At 39.0% G+C, this 9,936-nt stretch overlaps 1 pseudogene; it reads right to left on the reverse strand.

Moving 5' to 3' along the window:
* Positions 1-2,737: 2,737 nt before the first annotated feature.
* On the reverse strand, positions 2,738-7,755 carry LOC117092077 (annotated as a pseudogene).
* Positions 7,756-9,936: the final 2,181 nt, after the last annotated feature.

Below are 9,936 nucleotides of genomic sequence, written 5' to 3' on the forward strand. Positions count from 1 at the left end.
AGAGGAAAAACAGCTTCCTAGAGTCATTATAATAAAGTAAGAGTCCTCACCAACAATAAATATCATTTATTAAAAACAAAATCTATACGAAGCTTTTTGTTGGACAGTTTTCATACATTATTTCACTGAATGCTTTTCCTCAGCCCACAAGGTAGAAAGTATTTCTCTTCTTTTATAGATGAGGAAACAAGCTTAAATTGAGTAGTTTGTTTTAGACCAACCACACAGCTAGTGAGTGGGTTTAAATGGAGATTTGTCTTACCCCTCAAACCTGAATTCTTACTGACTTATATGATGGTAAACATCTGCTGGTGACTGAGTACTGAGCCAGGAGCACTGGAGTTATAAGTCAGAGGGCAGAGAATACAAAATGACAGCCAGGAGAGGCTCTAGATTCCTCTGGAACTAACTCAAGTCCTGTCCACAGTACTTACAAGCTGTGTCACCCTAAACAAACCTTCTGAACAATGTTTTTTTTCTTGTTTAAATGGGGGTCCACAGTTGTGTAAATCTCCCAGGATGCTTGTAAATTTTAAATGAGGTGATGCATATTGCATAAGTTTCCTGTTGGTGCTTTAACAAATTACCACAAGCTTAGTGGTTTAAAACAACACAAAATGATTATCTCACAGTTTGGTAGTTCAGAACTCCAAAACGGACATAGCTGGCTAAAATCAAAATGTCAGCAGAGCTGCATTTCTTCTGGAGGCTGCAGGGAAGAATCTGTTTCCTCGCTTTTTGAGCTTATGGACAATTTCCACATTCCCTCCATCTTCAAAGCCAGCAATGGCCTGTTGAGTCTCTCTCACATCTTATCGCTTTGACATTGACTCTTCTTTTGCCTTCTGCTTTTGCTTTTAAGCACCCTTGAGATTACATTGGGCTCACCCAGATATTCTATAAACGTCTTCCTATTTTAAAGTCAGCCAGTTCCCCTTTAATGCAACCTAATTCCCCTTTGCCATGCAACAAAACATATTCCGATTCTAGTCATTCAAATGTGAACATCCTTTTTCTTTTTGTCCAGGGGTGGAGGCATTATTCTGCCTGGCAAAAATATAAAGTATCTTGTGCTTGTAGAGAACTCAATGTATAATTTCTGATGTGATTATTAGTATTATTTTAATATGCAGATAATATAATTTATGAATCCATTATCCTTATGAAATGCTCAAACAGCTCAAACACACACATATAGTTATGTATATAGTTATCTGTATAACTATATACATGTACACATATATCATTATAGCTCCAAATTCCTGAATTTTACTCCCTCCAAAGGTAACATTATTAAGAGTTTAGCATGCATCCTAATATAGAGTTTTCATTATGTATTTCAAACATATAAATATTCATACATATATACAACGTGAAATGGCATAATATGAGGTTGGTGCAAAAGTAATTGCGTTTTCTTGCTGTTACTTTTAATGCAAAAACCACAATTACTTTTGCACCAACCTAATATCATTCATATTATTTAGTAACTTGCGCAATAGTCCCCCTCAGTAAATGTGTCTCTACCTTATTCTTTACTCTATGGTGTCTTACAGTGGAAATATGCTATAATTTATTAAACCATTACCTTCATGGTTTAAGGTTTATATCATTTTTGGAATTATAAACAATGCTACAATGAGCATCTTTGTGTACCTTTGCAAATGTAATCACTAGAAGAGATTTCTTGAGTAGAATGGATGTGCTAGCTTAAAAATATTATGTAATCTCTATACAATACACACACACACACGTACATTTCCATTGAATATATAAGTGCAATCAAATTGTATACCCCTCATCCTCTCTCCTCTGCTCATATCCCCACTCTAACTACCACATTACTTCTCCATGCTAGTAACATGTTCCATCTCCAGTCTGTTGCTAAGCTTAGGTATATAGATTATAATATAATTCACTGTTACTTTGACTCATGATTCCTTGCTCATCAGCTATATTAAACCACTATCGATATGTTTATTGGCCACTTAGATTTGCTTTTTCGTAAATTGTTCATACTGCTTACCTATCATTCTTTGAATTGGTTGTCTTCTCATTATCAATATATAAGTGCTTTTTATTATAGAGACTAAACCTATGTCATCTGTGCTACTTAAACTTTTTATCAGTCTATTAATCTTCTACTGACCTAGCTTTTGATATATCTTGCATTTTTTTCTACTGTATGTTGCCCACCCTATCTTTCCTTTCTTACTGAGCTACTTGCCTTTATTTTTTTTTCCTTTTTTTGACAATTTACTTAATCTTAGACATTCTTCCATTTAAAAAGATTATTTTTATTCAATTCAAAACAAACATAATATAGTAACAAAATAAAAAACAAATAATATACCAACATCTTATTGGGAGCACAAATGAAATTGCATTCAATTAATATATTTGTTTTAAGAAAGATACTTTTTTCCCCTCTTCCTTAGCCACACAACCCTCAAATTTGAGCTAGGCCCATGGCTACTTGGAGTAAAGTCTATATTAACAGTCTTCTTTGCAGATGAGTGAACTCTGTGCTTAATTTCTGGTAATGTTCTCCTTACTCTCTGCAAGCATCTGGCCTAGGTAGGATAAAATGGGTGATGAGAAAAAGTAGCTACGACTATTAACTTAGAGCTTGTGACTGGCTCTGGAAATGAGGACCTTTACAGCTATGGTTTGTGTTCATTAATTATTTATTTCTTCCCTTTATTCCTAGTAATTTATTTAAAATACAATAGTAGGCTTAGTTCAAATCTATATCACTCTGCTGTTGAGACCCTGTGTAAAAGACATTTGTCACCTGGAAAAGGGAGAAAGACAGTAATGGGCACACATCATTGTCTGTGTAAATAAGTTCTCTCTGTCTCTTCGTATTCCATTCCATGTTTTTCCTTCCCAACAATTGCCCTGAGAAGCTCACTCATCTGCAAAAAGGCTATTAATACAGACTTTATTCCAAGTAGCTATGTGCCCAGATCAAATTTGAGGGTCGTGTGGCTAAGAAAGGAGGAAAATACATATCTTTCCTAAAATAAATATATTAATTGAATGCAATTTCATTCATGCTTCCAATGAGATACACCAATGAACGTCTCTCATCTCTATTTTCTTGTTTGGCTCACTCTGTGTAGACACTATCAGGAGATTAGAGGAAAGGAGAAGACATCTACATTTATGTTGCTCAGAGTTTTTCAATGATGGTTTTATCTTAAGTTAGCTGCAACCCTCTGCTGAAGTACACTGCTCCTGCAAATAATAGCTTTTTCTGTACAGCTACTCTCTGAGTTCTAGTATCTACTCCATATCCTTGCCCCTTCAGACCTAGAAGTGGTAATGGCTCCTGCCATTGCTGTTCCTGGAATACTGCCCTATCCTTTGTTCATTTCTTTAATGTTCTTTTTTTTTTTTTTGAGATGGAATCTCGCTCTGTCACCCAGGCTGGAGTGCAGTGGTGCGATCTCGGCTCACTGCAAGCTCTGCCTCCCAGGTTCATGCCATTCTCCTGCCTCAGCCTCCCGAGTAGCTGGCTGGGACTACAGGTGCCCACCACTATGCCCGGCTAATTTTTTGTATTTTTTTTTTTTTTTTTTTTAAGTAGAGACGGGGTTTCACTGTGTTAGCCAGGATGGTCTCGATCTCCTGACCTTGTGATCCACCTGCCTTGGACTCCCAAAATGATGGGATTACAGGCATGAGTCACCACGCCCGGCCAATGTTCATGCATTTTAATGGGCCATTTTACTAAACTCTTTTTAATTATCTAGTTTGAGTGTGCCATTTTTTTATTGCCAGGTTCCTGACAATACACCCAATTTGCTACAGAGAGCACCCACCCTGTGCTGATCTTGGTGCCTTCAAATACAGGTCCCTGTAAGTATCTCAGCCTCTCTTAAAGGTCTTCCTTTGGTTGGTGTATAGATTTTTATGGTTGAGTAACAAATTAAAACAATCATTGGGAAAGAGTTCTCTGGGTAGCCTTGGAGAAATTCAGCTCTTCTCCCTCTTTCTCACTTTTGGTTCTCAATGTAACTGTGGAATGTACTGGGAATGGAACACCTTGATGTAAGGAGGAACTGGTAGGATCAGCCTAGAGTCTGTTCCAGTTCCCCCATAGAAACAGGACATCCTTAAGAGGGTCAGCCCAGCCAGTCTTGTGACCCTGAGGTATAAAGCCCAGGGTGGGCTGGCTGCAAGAGAGGCACATAGAGATGAGAGTCCATCCACCCTAGGCAGCTTTCCTGAGCTTTAGGGGCATGACATTCATTTAGGAGCCTGGCTCAACATGAGTGTTAGGCTTCTATTGTCCCTTGCTGCCTATGTATAATTAATAAACCTGCTTCGTGTAACCTTGTGTGTGGGTGTTATATCTCACCCGACTCAGACTAGTCAGTAACCTGCACCCAGTGAATGCGCTTCACAATGATAGCAGTTTAACGTCCACCTATTCATTATCTCACAGTTCTGTAGGTCAGGAGTCTGGCCTTGGCATAATTGGCATAATAGTCTTCTACTCAGCTTCTCACAAGGTCAAAATCAAGGTGTCCTCTGGCTGTCTTCTTGGGAGCTTGGGATCTTTTTCCAGGCTCATTCAGGTTGTTGGTGGAATTAAATGCCTTGTGGTTTTAGGCTGGGGTTCCATTTCCTTGCTGGTTGTTGGCTGATCCTAACCCTCTTACGACATAGTAGCTACTTCTTCAAAGCCAGCAGGGGAATTTCTCTCTAGCCCACCAAGAGGGAGTTGTAAAAAAGATCATGTAGTCCCAGGAGGGACCCTCCCATCATATTTACCATACAAGGTGACTGATAGAGTTTGGGTATTTGTTTCTGCCCAAACCTCATGTTGAAATTTAATCCCCAATGTTGGAAATGGGACCTGGTGTGAAGTGTTTGGGTCATGGGGGCAGATCCATGACCCCACTGTGATCCATGGGATCACAATGAGTGAGTTCTCACGAGATCTTGTTAAAAGTGTGTGGAACCTTCCCCACTCTCTCTTGCTGCTGCTCTCACCATGTGACATGCCTGCTCCTGGTTCACCTTCTATCATGAGCGCCTCTTCAGGAGCTGAGCAGATGCCAGCACCATGCTTGTACAGGCTACAGAATGATGAGCTAATAAAACCTCTTTTCTTTATAAATTACCCAGTCTCAGGTATTTCTTTATGGCAATGCAAGAAGGACTCAATAATGTTACTTAATTAAGGGAGTGATATACCATTATATTCACACATTTCCCCCAAACTCGAGGGAAGGGACCATATAAAGTATGTGTGCCAGGCATGGGAATCCTGGGGGTCATTTGAGATTCTGCCTACTATAGTGGTGAAGGGGGTTGGGGGTATCTAACTGCTTCAGATATACCTACAACTAACTTTCCTATTTTCTTCATTACTGTACCCTCAACTATCTAAGATACTTTTGTCTCAATTACTCAGCCTTACTGTAGTTCTGTAGTATCAAATGATCTGTTGATAAGCTTTCCCAATGGTTGGCTTAGATGCAGAATTCTTGGGTCTGATAAGACTTAGTGATTTAGTTTGTCTTGAGATAAATTTTCCAGTCTCCTGCCTGAGAGTGTGGTGAGTTTACACCAGATTGTGTCTCTTCTGTGATTGACTGAGGAAAGAAAGCTGGAGGCCTAATAATCATCAAATAGGCACACTTTAACTTAATCATTCTGCCTTCAGAACAGCACTTCACCTTAATGATCTTCTGCCTATAACTCCAAGTCTCTCTGGTTTATTATTTTTTTTCCAGAAAAATGACCCATTTTCTCCTATAAAGATAGTGCAGGGTGTTGCTTTTCTGCTCCAAGTGGTGTTGGAAGCTGGGCTTTTAACTGTTCTCTTGTTGTCTGTTAATCTAGACTCACCCTTTTGATGTCCCACCTTGTTTTTCCACTTCAGTCTTCCCAGTGCCCAGTTTCTCAGCTGTTGGGGGATTCTGTGAACAAAACCTGCTTGTTATCTTCAGATTTACATGTTTGGGAATGAGCTCTCCTGACAACTCCTTTATTATCCTTGACTAACAGCTTTTAATTTTCATCTATTGTGCTTTGAAGTTACCTCATTTCCTTGAATATAATGCTTTTGCTTCTGTGTCTACTATGATTATTGCTTCAGGATGAGTCATTTTCAATTAGAAAAGGGGACACATGTGGTTTTATTCTACCACAAATACCAAAGACCAATATTATAATAATAATTACTACATTATTATTATTTTTATTTATTTATTCTTTCTTTTTGAGACAGAGTCTCACTCTGTCACCAGGCTGGAGTGCAGTGGCACAATCTCAGCTCACTGCAACCTCTGCCTCCTGGGTTCAAGTGATTCTGCTGCCTCAGCCTCCCTAGTAGCTGGAACTACCTACAGGCACCTGTCACAGTGCCCGGCTAATTTTTGTATTTTTAGTAGAGTGGAGGTTTCACCATGTTGGCCAGGATGGTTTCAATCTCCTGACCTTGTGATCCACCTGCCTCGGCCTCCCAAAGTGCTGGGATTAGAGGTCTGAGCCACTGCGCCCAGCCTGGTTTTATTTTTTACTTTATTTTTTGACTGGTAACAGTGGAATTTACTCAAATGTGCCTTAACATAGGCACTGGGGCTTGTCCACGGTCCTCTTGATAATAAGACCCGGACATTCTGCCAGTTTTTCTTGAGCAATGACACTAGGAAGTTGACAGCCAGGTGAATGTTATACACAAGTTCATCGTCTGTCATCTTCACGTGACCAACAGCCACAGCCAGAGGTAACACCTTCTTCATTTGGAACTTCATTGTAAACTTCACTTCGTCCACGTTGGCCACCATGTTTTCCTTGTGTGTGAGTAGGGAAGGGAACTTTCCTGCCTTATTTAGGCCTGGGCCGAGGATTCGTGGGATCTGCTTGATCAGAGACTCTGAGGTCAAAATTGCATCATACTTCTTGGCTAGCTTCTTGACCAGTTTCTTATTCTTGTTAGTTTTTTCAGAGCCTTGATATCCATGTGGGGAATATCCACGGCCTTGGGCTCCTCACAGTGCTGTTGCTCCCCCAGGAAACACACGGAGAACTTGGGACGGGGAGCGGACTTAAGTGTGACTGTGCCCGAGAAGCGCTTGTCCTTCTGGGGGTCATAATTCTTCAAGATGATTTGCAACTACACCGTATCCAGGAACTTGAGGCGTTTGTGCTGGTTCCGGTGCACAACTTCCCGCACCGCCTCCTACAAGGTGTCGCGTGAGACTTTGCTACTCACGGCTTCTCGAGCCGAACTAACGGGAGAAGAGTTTGTTATTATTTTATAATAAAGTTCATATAGCATGGCATCTACTCTGGAAGTTTGGGCTGTTCTTATGGAAAGAGGCTTAAATCCATTGTCTCTGAAGAAATAAGAGTGCTAACAGGATGGCTCTTCATACGAGTGAAACTGATAATTTGCATGGATTACTTGTGTTGGTTTGTTAGTCTACCTGCCCTCTGCAATGCATAAAATCACTTTGCCAAGTTAATAAAGGCCCTTGGAGTTGCTGGAGTGATGATCAGATGGGTTTCTGCCTGCAGAGAATTCATATCAGCAATAGATCTGCTGGCAGCATTTGTGTTGTTCAACTTTTAGAAAAAAAAATTAAGTAATAAACATAAATATCAGTGGTTTGAATAAGAAATGTAGAGTATGGTATTTAGGGGAAAGAATTAGCATTAGATAAATTTTCTGTGTTTCCAAAGGTAGAAATATTCTCACCATCCTCCCACTTTAATCAAGCCACCAATTGCCATTTTACCTATTTAATTACAGGCTTCCTATTGAAAGATTGGCTGCTGAGGAATTAGTTTCCAGGGTCACTGAACCCATGTGAGCAGCCTCACCTCCGAATGCCACAGAGGGTGCTCATTCTCAATTCAAAGGCTTGTCTACTTAGATCTCTGCTGCAAGCCCTAGGATGTAGTCAACCTGCAAAACATTGCTCAGACAGAAAGTTACAAGTGCTCCACCAGCCCCTGTGAGGATATTGAATTCAGTTCTTATTTTTAATCATGTTTAAAGATGGGATCTCTTATTTTCATTTGTTATGATAAAACCCATCTTTCATTCTGAAAGGTAAATCAAAGCAAGAACAAAATAGTGTAATCAGTGCTTCTGACGGTTTATACATGATATGGACATATTTTAGAATTGTAAATATGAATGTGAATTTTTGTATGAGTGTAAACTGATGCTGATACCAAGAAAAATTTATCCCTTCCATTGTCAAAGAGAATAGTGTTAAAGTAGTTTCTCTCTGTCTATCACTGTTCTTTTTTTCTGACATAAGCAGGTTTTAATATGTTTGTTTTAGCCTCTGAAGACTCGTAGATATGCATAAACTGATCTGGGTATCATTCTATTTCACAAATCAATGAACAAAGCTGTCCTCCTGAAAAATTATTGAAAACTCTTCATTACAAATGACAATAAAGGAAACTAGAAGAACCAGATGGAGTTCTAAATCCCAAGTGGGTTTTTTGAGCATCAGAATAGGCTGAGGTAAAATAAATAAATAAATAATAAATAAAGCCAACTCTGTTTGACTTGCAAATTTGTTATGAAATAAATATGGAATGCTTCAATGCTGGCTTAACCAGCCCTTCTTCTCTGAAATAATATTGCAAATTTATTTAGCTTCTTTCCTCCTTGAAGATTCTCAAACATTCTATAAGTTATGAGTAGAGATGTTCCCCAGAGAGACAGAAAAACTGAGAATTTGCATGGATTACTTGTGTTGGTTTGTTAGTCTACCTGCCCTCTGCAATGCATAAAATCACTTTGCCAAGTTAATAAAGGCCCTTGGAGTTGCTGGAGTGATGATTAGATGGGTTTCTGCCTGCAGAGAATTCATATCAGCAATAGATCTGCTGGCAGCATTTGTGTTGTTCAACTTTTAGAAAAAAAAATTAAGTAATAAACATAAATATCAGTGGTTTGAATAAGAAATGTAGAGTATGGTGTTTAGGGGAAAGAATTAGCATTAGATAAATTTTCTGTGTTTCCAAAGGTAGAAATATTCTCACCATCCTCCCACTTTAATCAAGCCACCAATTGCCATTTTACCTATTTAATTACAGGCTTCCTATTGAAAGACCTAGCAGAAAGGGGCAGTAAACATTTCCAGCCCTTCAATGATGTTAGAAACTCTTTGAATTCAGGATAGTGACAATATTCCTTCCTCCAACATATGTATTAGGCAGTTTCCCAGGTTTTATAGTTGAATAGTTCATGTTGGAATAGCGAGTCACCATACAAAAAAAGTCTTTATTTATAATTTCTTGGTAAAAAGGAAGAGAAAACATTTATTTATACTATTAAAAAAAAGAAACAGTTTTCTAAAAAGTGACTACTCATTGACACTATCTAATGTGAAAGAGTTTTGAAAACATTTTGGCACATTTCAATATTTCAATTGGATTGGAGAAGACATCCTTCAAATGGTAAACACATTTATTTCAGAGCCTTCCCCAAGAGGAAGGCTCACTTTGTTGTCTTGTTCTTTAGGAATTTAAGGGAGTGATACATCTTTCTGTCTTATAATCTCTGTTGATCCAAATTCACAAATATTTAGCCTATGGAATTCAGCACTATGTTTTGCTCAAATTGGATTGCAGTGAGCTTTTCTAGAACAAGTTAGATCTTTATCTCCTTCCTTTCCTGGACTTGAAGGTTTTGTAATCACTCAATTGGGTTCTTCTTGCCTGCTGCCCAGAAAAAGCTAATACACCGAGAACAGCAGGAATGCTTGCAGCAAAGAAAGAGTTTAAAGATCATAGGGCCTGCCAAGTGGAAGGATAGGAGATAATCTTAAATTTGCCTCCCAAGAATTTGGGGACTAGTGTTTTTCAAGGATAGCTTTGCAGTCAGAGGACTAGGGAATGAGGATTGCTGATGAGGTGGGTCTGGGATGAAATCCTAGGGGGTTGACACTT

This window comes from Trachypithecus francoisi, unplaced genomic scaffold, assembly GCF_009764315.1.
Source record: "Trachypithecus francoisi isolate TF-2019V2 unplaced genomic scaffold, Tfra_2.0 Contig01440, whole genome shotgun sequence".
NCBI lineage: Eukaryota > Metazoa > Chordata > Mammalia > Primates > Cercopithecidae > Trachypithecus > Trachypithecus francoisi.